Source organism: Homalodisca vitripennis, unplaced genomic scaffold (genome assembly GCF_021130785.1).
Source record: "Homalodisca vitripennis isolate AUS2020 unplaced genomic scaffold, UT_GWSS_2.1 ScUCBcl_942;HRSCAF=3924, whole genome shotgun sequence".
Taxonomy (NCBI): domain Eukaryota; kingdom Metazoa; phylum Arthropoda; class Insecta; order Hemiptera; family Cicadellidae; genus Homalodisca; species Homalodisca vitripennis.
The window spans coordinates 61,993-74,310 of NW_025777055.1; the positions used below are offsets into that span (position 1 = coordinate 61,993).

Genomic DNA, 12,318 nt, shown 5'->3' on the forward strand with positions numbered 1-12,318 from the left:
TAAAAATGGCAGTGTTGAGCACAGGCACATAGAGGGGGGAATAAACTGGACCAGCCACCATTGGACTATTTTGGTGTGGGTTGCTCTAATTCATTTGGTGCTCATATAAATCTATAGGTAGGTAGGTATTTAGATACAAAACCAATTATAATTTTAGGGTTCATTTAAACTTATTCATTTATTTATTACTTGTAAGATTGCCTACTGACTTGTACATCAAGTAATAACCAAGTATAAAACTAATGATATGTATGCCATGTATAGTCTTGTTACTATCTAAGGTCAAAGATCTTTAGAAAGTTTATTAACTAATAGCCCGGTGATTACTTATCTCAGGCTTATTTGGAATGCCTTTTAAAAACAATATGTTCATTGCGGTGACGGGTCTTTTACACTACTATTCGTTGACTCAACGACCCTTTCTGAGAAAATAACAAATAAGACAGGGTCATTTAGTCTACAGGTCGTTGAGACAACGACCCCATTTTTATATTTAAGATTTTCTACATAGGTTCGTTGTGACAACGACCCAGTAAAATGAATGAAAAGGGTCAATTACTCAACTGGGTTCGTAGCAACAATGCCACTTTTTGCCTGTTTAGTTGAATATTTCAAAAGATGGGTCGTTGTCTCAACGACCCTAAATTATATTAAATGCTTATATTGAGAGAACCAGGTCTTTTACTCAACCATTCTTTGTGTCAACGGACCAAAATGGAGAAATGTATAAGCAATGTGAAGAAGGGTCGTAGCGACAACAACCCATTTTTCAACTCAATGGATAAAATATAGTAAGAGGGTCGTTGAGACAACGACCTACTTTAAACTGTTCAGAGGTTCTTTTAGTCTACTAGGGTCTTTGTGTCAACTGCGTGCAGCCGGACAATGTGGCGAGATGTTGCCGCGCACCAGTCGTACGGCGCTGAATGTTGCGCTCGTATTGATGTAGCGTAAATTATTCTCTTGCCACTATAAATTTACAAATGTAATAATTTGTTTTGTATTAATTTAAAACTATATTAATATAAACCCCTTTTACCGGATACAGATATACTTTATAAGCAGTAATGATAAGACATTACCAAGTAAGAGTGATAAAAATGGAATACAAATAAATATTAAAAATGGAAATTGTAACGATAAATAGCAATTCTAAATATCAAGAATATAGATCAAATTAATAATAGTAGATAAAAATTACATACAATTTTGAAAGTAATCAGTAATTTAGCTTATATAAAATGAATTATTAAAAACGTAAATGTTCATTATTTAAAACTTACATTTTTACGAATTAGTTTGATTCTCTATATAAACTATACAATTCATGCCAAATAAATATATAATTTTATAAAATTAGTTTATTTGTAATATTTAAACAAATTAATAGAATTTTAGTGCTGTTCACAGCAAAATTGTACTTTTATTTTTCGTTCACTCCTCTTCTAATTTCAATATGTTATTAACTCTATCTATATCTCTTAATTTAGAAATAATTTACTTTGTGGATTGAATAAATTTGATACTTGAAGTTTAATAAATGCTTCTAATACCTGCACGGAATATTGATATATACATGTTCATTCACATTTATGCTTATTAATAATGTTTGAGGTGAAAAAGAAGTCATGGAGAATTTCTTTAGAGGATTAAGATTTAATATATTAAGATATAATCGTATCTAGTGGTCTAAGGAGAATCTTAACTGTAAGAATAGGTTAAGTGGCTACCATCATTTAACCATTCTTCATTGTAGAAAATTAATTAAATGAGGAGAATTACATTTCGACTATGCCGACAAAACGTATCGTCAATACATCTTTTAAAAAGGAGAATTGAAAATAATCCCTATAAAGTTATATGCTAAATGTATTAGAATGTGACTAATAATAACTAAAAATAAATTATGGAAGCTAAAAATATGTTACATCATAAAACTTCTCTTTCCGTTTCAAACCACCATATAGAAATCATGTAGTACAAAATGTTATTATAATTTTAAAATGCCCCTTCTAGCATTTTGTGATTCTTCTTTGCTAGTTTGTGATTCTAGCATTAGCTCTTAAAATTATGATTCGATCTAATCCTTGGGGTTTGTTATTTGATTTGTCAGTTTATAGTTAAATTAAAAGATATAAATACTAAATATATTTATTATTTTCAAATCACCAGAGATCTAACCATATACTTAGTCTAAGGAACAAATCATTAAAGAATTACGACATGTTATATATTAACGTTCCAGCTCTCTAAGGTCTCTATACTACAAGAGTCCACTGCAAAAGGGCTATGGACTTAGACCTCAGTATTCAACCAATTGATCTAAAATTATTTATTAACAATTCATTAATATTGGAATCTTTGAAACTGATCAAGCAAGCAAAATTTCAGTTATTTAAATAGTGCAAATAGAAATGTTTCACTTCCGACTTCAGAATTCTAAAACATCTTTACTGTCATATGTAATTAGTGGAAAATGGATTTATACGTGGAATTTTCTTTCGTAACCACCATTTATGTCGGAAATGCCTGTTTTGCCATTAAAAAGAATGTTTCCGTAACGCATCTGTCATGCGAGCAAAATTGAGTGTGAATCTAAGGGTATCAGTGAGGGTAGCTAGTGTTACATGCAACCAATTGTACTCATATTTTAATAACAGCCACTAAAAGTGAAATTGTTAAAAGATAACTAGCATAAATAACAAATAAAATATATTAATTGACAACAACAATTAAAATTGAGTATTGATACAATTGTATCACTTAAATTATTGAAAAATACAGTAATAAGTATTGAGCCTTTTTAACCGTTACATACATATGCGGTTATTTTAGTAATTGAGCAGTAAAAACACGTTTGGGTGTATATAATTTAATCAGTAGGTTATTTCAGTCAATGCATTTAGTAATACAAATAAAGCGAATTTCTCTCTCATCAACTACGAAGTAGACAAATGTCTGGATATATCTCGCCCATTCCAGTATTCGACCAGCATCCCGACTTTAATATTAATTTTAGAAGTACGATTTTCAATCAAAATGTTTCTAATTACTTTCTCTTTAAATTAGATAATGTTACTTCCCTTGATACGCTCGTCAGTTCCATACACAATCACCAAAATTTTAAAATTTGTATGTTTAAAAGTTATAATTTTATGTTTTGTACTTTAATTATTTTATTTTTTACGAATTAAAAATCACTACATATATACAGCATGTTTTGCATATTTTATGAAAATGGTTTAAATATAACTAAACCTATAGTATTATGTAAAGAAAAGAACTTGGAAAATGGCTAGAAAACGAAAATATCCCCCAATAACATAAAATTTTAAATTATTACCTTTAACAGTTAACTTACCCTCTGCAGTTCCCTCGACAATAGTAAAAAAGTTGATTAAATAGAGTAACATTTCAAATATTTTTGTTTTAATGTTGCAATGTTAAAGGTGTTTTAACAAATAACTTTTCCTTTCTTAAAAGGTTTACTGTTAATCTATATATATAAAAATGAAACTGTTCGTGTGTAACAGCATCACTCACAAACGGCTGGACGGATTCGCCTAACTTTTTTTTTAATTTGTTCGTCTTGATCTGTAGAAGGTTATAGGATACTTTTTATCCCTTTCCCGATTCAGGATTCCGCCCCACTGGTTACAGAAATACCCGTAAGAAATGCATTGCAGCAAACATATGTTATTAAGTGAAAGAGTCTTTTCAAATTTTTAATCAGCTGTTCTTTGTAAACATATATAATGCGACAAAAAAATATATTTATATATAAATTTCTTTACACTTATAGTTTTAAAGCATAGAGTAAGCTTAAGAGAAACGACAAATTTTGTTTAAACTGTTTCTGCAATCATAATATATAAAAATGAATGTTTGTGTGTTTGTCCTTTATAGACTCAGAAACTATTGGACCGATCACTATGAAAATTTGTATTTTTCTATGTAGAAGGTTTATACGCAATGCCCATTGATGTAACTAACCACCAGGCTGTACTGCAAGATATAAAAGTTATCAAAGCGCCTGCACATTATAAACTGCAATTACAACACAGTAGTTACGTATATTAAAATATCCAAACACTATTTGAAGGCAAAGAAATATACGGGCAAAGCTTAAGAGACGCGTGCGAAGCCGCGGGAAACAGCTAGTATCTTATATTTATTGCAGCGTGTTATATATTTTGTGCTAACTAATGCTATAATGTATATATCTATTATATATAATATAATGTCAGTTTGTTCTCAAGATGTCCTGTGACGGAAATAAATAATATATCTTTCCAGCCCTCATAGGCTTTACTGCGTTCGGCCAATAGAAACCTTTATACTTTAATTGCTTATTTATGAAACGGGTGTAAGCATTATTAAAGATTTTGAAGACTATTTTATTTCATCTATACTAATAGTTAATAACTATATAAACTAATTATGTCAGATAGTATATATAAATTATTTGTATTTTAATATTTAATCGAAAAAACATGTGTTTGTTTATAAAAAATCTCATGCTAATGGCTAGTTTGTGAAAATGCTTATGTCTGCAGTTTGGAAAAAAGTTGGAAAAATATTTATGTGTTTTCGGATAATGTTTCGCTATTTAGAGTTGGATCTATTAGTATAGATGAAATAAAATAGTCTTCAAAATCTTTAATAATGCTTACACCCGTTTCATAAATAAGCAATTAAAGTATAAAGGTTTTCTATTGGCCGAACGCAGTAAAGCCTATGAGGGCTGGAAAGATATATTATTTATTTCCGTCACAGGACATCTTGAGAACAAACTGACATTATATTATATATAATAGATATATACATTATAGCATTAGTTAGCACAAAATATATAACACGCTGCAATAAATATAAGATACTAGCTGTTTCCCGCGGCTTCGCACGCGTCTCTTAAGCTTTGCCCGTATATTTCTTTGCCTTCAAATAGTGTTTGGATATTTTAATATACGTAACTACTGTGTTGTAATTGCAGTTTATAATGTGCAGGCGCTTTGATAACTTTTATATCTTGCAGTACAGCCTGGTGGTTAGTTACATCAATGGGCATTGCGTATAAACCTTCTACATAGAAAAATACAAATTTTCATAGTGATCGGTCCAATAGTTTCTGAGTCTATAAAGGACAAACACACAAACATTCATTTTTATATATTATGATTGCAGAAACAGTTTAAACAAAATTTGTCGTTTCTCTTAAGCTTACTCTATGCTTTAAAACTATAAGTGTAAAGAAATTTATATATAAATATATTTTTTTGTCGCATTATATATGTTTACAAAGAACAGCTGATTAAAAATTTGAAAAGACTCTTTCACTTAATAACATATGTTTGCTGCAATGCATTTCTTACGGGTATTTCTGTAACCAGTGGGGCGGAATCCTGAATCGGGAAAGGGATAAAAAGTATCCTATAACCTTCTACAGATCAAGACGAACAAATTTTAAAAAAAAATTAGGCGAATCCGTCCAGCCGTTTGTGAGTGATGCTGTTACACACGAACAGTTTCATTTTTATATATATAGATACATACTCGTAATACGGGTAACTACGAACTAGTTGTGCAAAGAAGAAAACCATTCTTTTAGACACTTTTAATAGAACAATATATTTTACAGTTACATTGTTTTAAAACGGTAAAGATATGATTAAAATGGTTTTTATAAAAGCACCAACAATTGCTCTACAAATAGGACATGTTAGTGGCAGGCGTATATGTGTTGTAAATAGTTCCATCGCCATTTGTGACCTGATGAAATATTTCATACTCGGTCATAGAGACGGCGCACAGCCTGCACACTACATTGTGTCCACAAGGTGTGGCCATCCTGGTTGCCTTCATCGTAAGACACACGTTGCAACGCGTGTCTCCACTTCCTGGTTCTGAAGCCCCTTCGTCGTTTAAAGCGAGGCCCATTTTTATTTCGCTAATCTGCCGCTCAATTTCATGAGATGTCATAAATTCAGTAGTGTCATTGATGGTCGGCACGAGCCTGTAATTTATATACCTCGATGGTCTTACGTCGGATTGTGCTCGCTGCATCTTTAAATGACGTTGCCTCTTATATCCATGAAAATAGTAAGTAAAATTTGTAGGCTAATTAACAATATATTTTTTCTAACCTCACATATATTTTAAAAAACAAATTATTTTAAATTTCATTCATTATTTTGCATTCAGTTTATTTCTGTTTTTATCTGCAACAATTTATTTTCAAATGTATCATCAATTTTTTTACTATTGTAAAGTTTTTAACTATTGTTGAGGGTTTTTTGTAATCACTGAATCTTATTTAGAGTTATTATATCGCAGGGTTTTATTGTATTTAAATGTCGTGTGATATAGGATATTAGGGGTTCCCTAATTTCTGCTAATTTTTCAGTGTCAGATGTGGTTGAGGCTTGAGAAATTTATCTTATTGCTGACACCTGGTAGGTAGGAGCAGATGTTATAATATGGAAGAAAGGCTATTATGCAGACTTATCTCTTTACCCTCACGGAATTTCTGAGAATAGTTTTATAACCCCTTCCACGTAATTTCATTAGACCCATTCAGAAGGGACACGTAATCTCGAGACCGGTTGCAATAAAACTATTGCATTGTCTGCTAACGACACCATTTTGAGGAAGGAACCACCTCACCCGAGCCTTTACCTGAGACTACCTCACTGTTGTTTCTATAGTTGTAGTTAGAATATTTAAGTTTCATTCCATTGATATTTGACCATAGATTAATTTAAACTGTTAAAACTATCCAATGCTAACAAACCTCTTTTAACAACTTATACACGTAATTAACAAATCGATTATATAATAATAATAATAATAATAATATTCTTTATTGCAGGAAACAATTAACAATAATTGTATTGCAAGCGTCATATAGAAATAAAAGTCCTAATCTAATAACTAACACAATTAATTTTTATTCTGAGTAAAAAAATATTCGAGTAAATTTAAAATAAAAATTACTTTTTGGGTATGTGCCACCTGCCGCCGTTTTCTCGATAGTGGCCAAATTTTCATGGATATCAGAAGGGGAGTTGGAATTTTTTTAAATGTTGGTGAAGACTATCCCAGCGACCCATCGCAAACTCATCAACTGAGTAAAATGCTTTGGACACTAAGAAGTGTTTTAATCGAGATTTAAATTGTTTGTGGTTATTGACGCGTTTGATCTCTTCAGGGAGCCTATTGATTAGCCTCACACCAACCTGAGATGGCAAGCGTTCAAAAACAGTAGTTCTGTGCTGTGCCATACGAAAGTTGTCCCGGCCTCTAGTTCCGTATTGGTGTACGTCGCTACCCCGAAGTGAGACGCACTTGAATCGGCAGTATAGCACGACGTCGAGAATGTAGAGGCTAGGCAAAGTGAGTAATCCAAGCTCCCCGAAGGCTAATTTACACGACTCTCTCTGATTTAATTTGTAAATGATTCTGACAGCTTTCTTTTGCATTCTAAACACTCTATTAAATTTGTATCTAGAACAGCCACCCCACAATCTTAGACCATAAGCTAAATGTGGATGTATTAGGCCAAAGTAAGCTGTCTTCAGAATATCCAATGAACAGAATTTTGCCAAATTGCGTAAGACATAAATGCCAGAAGCAACCTTTGAACAGACACTCTCAATGTGAACGTCCCATGTCAGCCCTCGATCAAGGTGCATCCCAAGAAACTTGGTGGATTCTTCTTCTTCTATTATGGTTTCATCCACCATCACAATTGGTCGGATTTCGTTTTCATGTTGCCGAAAACAGAAATTAATCACGCTTGTTTTAGAACAATTTGTTTTCAAATTGATATTGAAAAAATGATCAATGCATGAGTTGAGTTCTTCAAAGGCTTTGATTTCAAGATCTGGTTTGGTTTTTGATCTAATGCAGAGAGTCGTATCGTCAGCATACTGAATCATCTTTCCATTATGGATTGATGAACTCAATCTGTTGACGTAGACGAGAAAAAGGACAGGCCCTAGAATCGATCCTTGTGGGACTCCATAGGGCATTTTAACTTTTCCTGAGAGGGTATTCGCGATCTGCACACACTGCTCTCTATCATTTAGGTATGACGAGAGCGATTTGTGAGGCAAACCACGAACACCGCTTGACCATAACTGGTGCAACAGTATTTCATGATGCACACAGTCAAAGGCCTTTGAGAGGTCGAGAAATATGCTAAGCACATGTTCCCCCCCCCGCCTCTCCAAACCATCGACAACAGAATCAATGAGACTCGTGACAGCATCAATAGTCGATTTGTTTTTTCTAAATCCAAATTGTTCATTACAAATAACTTCAAAGCGATTGAAGAAATCTTCTAATCGTCGAAGGAAGGCTTTTTCGAAAAATTTGCTGAGGACCGGAAGAATGGAAATTGGACGATAGTTACTTGCGACATAAGGATCGTCCTTTTTAAAAATTGGAATGACTTTTGCTGCCTTCAAAGTGGACGGGAAAACGCCTTGGGCGAACGACAGGTTAATCAATTTTGTGAGTGGTACTGAAATGTGCTTAAAGCAGCGCTTAAGTAACCACACAGACATCCCATTGATGTCACCAGACTTTTTCGGCCTCAGCTCCCGCACCACACGGACCAACTCCGCCTCGCTCACAGGAGACAGGACCATGGACGAGACCGGTCCCATAAATGAGTCCTCTCGGGTGCTGTTCCCACTAAAACATGGGTCCGGCCCAGCAACCGTGGAGAAAAAGTTATTAAATTCACTTGCTACTTCAAGCGGGTTTTTTGTTATTTTACCTTGTATTTTAAGGTTAGGTTTGAAATGTTTTAGGACTTGTGTTTGAGTTGTATTTTTAATTATATTCCACGCACTTTTTGAAAAATTTTCAGAATTCATTAGTCTATTTTCGATATCCCGAGCCTTAGCGGCTTTTATTTCTTTGCGGTAATTTAGCTTGTATGCTCGAAAGAAATTTTTGAATTCTTCATTTGTCGATTCTATGTAAATTGAATGATAAAATTTTAATGTTTTTCTTAAATTGAGAATGTTTTGATTTATCCAAGTGTTGTGTTTTTTGTCTGATCGCTCTTTGAATGACTTATAAGGGCAAGTGATGTTCAAATAAAAATTAAAACGGTCTGTAAACGCAGAAAACGCTTCCTCCGCATTATCAAAACTATCAATAAAAGACCAGGATTCTTCTTGGAGAAATCTGTTAAGAATTTGGATATTTTGAATTTTAAGATCTCTTCTTATATTTACCGAAAGAGGTTCGATCTTCGGACTGAGATTCCCGATCACGGCCTCCTGCGCGAAGTGGTCGGAGACAGCCGCGTCCAGAACGGAAACCGAAACGTCTAATACGTTTGTAATGACGTTGTCGATGGCCGTACTCGATGTAGCACTCACTCGTGTTGGCGTGTTCACGGACCAAACTAAGCCGAAAGAGGTGAGAATATCGCGTAGCCGCTGGGTCAGGGGGTTGGTGTGGTCCAAAACATCGATGTTAAAGTAACCTGAAATGATAAACTTCAACGAATTAGAACAGAGAAAATTTAGAAGGGATTCAAATTTTTCAAAAAAATTTATTGAGCAACCATTTGGGGATCTGTATAAGCCAATGATTGTAATTTTTCCTACGGAATTTAGATTGACTTTTATACCTTCCACTTCAAAGTCTAGATCACAGCTGTAATCAACCTTGAAGGGTTGGAATATTAGTCTTTTCTTAACGAAAATTGCCACACCTCCGCCTTTGCAATGTTTTCGGTGAAATATTGCTGCCAATTGAAAATTGTCAATTTTAAACACAATATCCGCTTCAGGTGAGAAGCTATGCTCAGTGACTATGAAAACGTCCGGATGGAGCTCACCAGCCATGAGCGATAGCTCATCAACTTTATTAGAAGCTGTTTGTGCGTTTTGGTGCACAACAGAAAATTTTGATTGTGAAAACGGAATTTTGTTATTTTGTTTTTGTTTAAAATTTAGGTTATTCTTTTGTACATCCGATGCTGATATCCTTGATTTTAAGTCACATTTGATGTCACTAGAATTAAAGAGTTTTTTTGGTTGTAGCCACTCTTGTTGTTGTGGAGCTTCACTACGTCCGCAAACGTCCCAAAGGACAGCGTCGGAGGCTCCACTGCAGCCGGTGTCTTACAGGCAACTGACTTCTTCGACAGGTGGTCAGTCCGGGGCAGAGACGGTCTACAGGACTTGAGAGGAGGCGGACGCGATGTAACAGCACGGCAGAACCTTCCCATACACTCCATCAGCAGCTCGGCCAGCAGGCGCTTACACTGAGGCTTTAGATGCATCCCATGGTTCGTGAATGCACCCCTTCCGATACGGTTGAAATCCACCACCTCCACTCCACTCTGCCTCACGCAGAGCTCCTCTATGTAGGCGTTAATTAAGGATGTCTCCCTGTTGATCGGATGTTGGGCGGGGTAAGTCGTGTCGGTGAGGCAGAGTGGATACCACTACCTTAGCTGTCCTCAATTTGGAAGTGATGCAGCGCTCCAGATGAGTGTAGATGTTGCGCTGCTGACCGATGGCGACATCGTTCGTGCCTGCAATAATCACATAGCAGCTGTCTGGCGGAAGAGGACCGTCAGAAGTGACACTCAGCAGCCCAGCCCCGGGTCAGCAGACACCCTTCACTTTCGTGTCAGCAGTCACCATACAGCGGACGAGGTCGACATCACGGCTGTGGCTATCCCCGGCGATGTGGATGCTACGAAAAGGGAGAGATCTTATTTGATTGGGGACCGGCTGTCTAACTTGTTTGGTCCTCCGTTTTGCTCTAGACCTCCTTCTCCTTCCCATAGGCTTGCGAACCTCTTGCTTTACATTCTCCATTGCGCTGTTTAGCACAGTAAAGCTGTCTGTCGTCTCAAGTGGTAGTGGGCTCCTTTTTCCGCGTTGAACCGTCCATTCGACATCCCCACCTCCCACACCACACTCGCGACTAGTCATAGATCCTTTTAGGCACTTCAGTCCGGCCTCGAGCACCTCCACTGTGGTCCTCAGACTGCTCACTAGCTCTCTAGCTTCGACACACAGTTCGTCCGTACAGGCTACCGGTAATTCACACTGAATTCCGCATTCAGCTCAGGACACATGGTATAGTTGATACGCTAAATATTCTACAGTTACACGATGGGATTAGCTACTGAGTGGTAAGAAAGGTTTGAAATCAGATGATGTATATAGTGTCGACTACAGTAACTCACCTAGACTTATAAATGAACTCAATCAGATATAATAAAAATAACACACGGGTAGTGAAGCGCACAGAATTTAAGTACGTATATGTTACAATATACCTAATATATTACGCTTAGCCGAAAAGCATGAGTATACATGCGCCAAAATGGAGCTCCTTCTTGTCTATGTATAAATAAAGATTCATATAAAATTTAAAGCATACAAAAAAAGACATTTTTAGAAATATATTGCGGATGGATAGGGTACTTGTGTTACCATGCCACATCTAAAAATGTCATATGACTGTACACAGTTTGCTTACAAATTTATTTCTTCTGCGATTTTCCCGTCACTGTACGGTTAACCGCAATAGCAATTTGAAAGTGATCGCTATAGATCAATAACCATATATAAGTCAATTCGTTTTTGATATATTGTGCGGTCATACAGACATACAGAAATTAAATCTTTCGTCTTTCTCAGATGAGTGGCTTCGGCACTGTCAATCGAATTCCTCATAGTGCATGTTTGGAGTTGTAGTTGTCAAAATCTAGTATTAGTGTTTTCATTTGTTTGCAACGTTTTAATTTTAACGTTGGGTACTGTTTGACTAACCATTTAATAATAATTAGAAACCTCAACCTGTTTCCAACAGAAGTAGAAATATGAATGACAGTTACATTATTTCAGTTTATGTACATGAGTGAAATATATTTTGAATACATAAACAAGAAATGGGAATCATAACAAGAAATGTATGTCTTAAAAATATTTCTTATATTTTATAAATACAACTATTACCAGACTTTAAAATTAGTTCAATAATATACACGTATAATAAAAAAAATATTTACATACAATACTTATACAAAGTATTTACCCTTATATCAGATGTTAGGACTAAACTCGGCACAGACGCAGCGCCTTCATGCCTACCGGGCTAGGAGTTGACTGATTGACCCTGTTTCGTTTGAAAGCGCTTGTTTGGGACGGAGGGGCGTTGAGACAACGATCAGTTGAGTAAACGCCCTAGAATGTCTTATTTGAGGTTAGATGCATTATAGGGTCTTTGAGTCAACGACCCCTTAATACATATATTTCAACTTATTCTGAAACTAGG

At 35.2% G+C, this 12,318-nt stretch overlaps 1 protein-coding gene across 1 annotated transcript in view; it reads left to right on the plus strand.

Moving 5' to 3' along the window:
• Positions 1–12,318, plus strand: part of LOC124371109 — a gene marked incomplete at its 3' end in the record, with an annotated part of 59,429 nt that overhangs the window by 16,355 nt on the left and 30,756 nt on the right. The window lies entirely within an intron of this gene.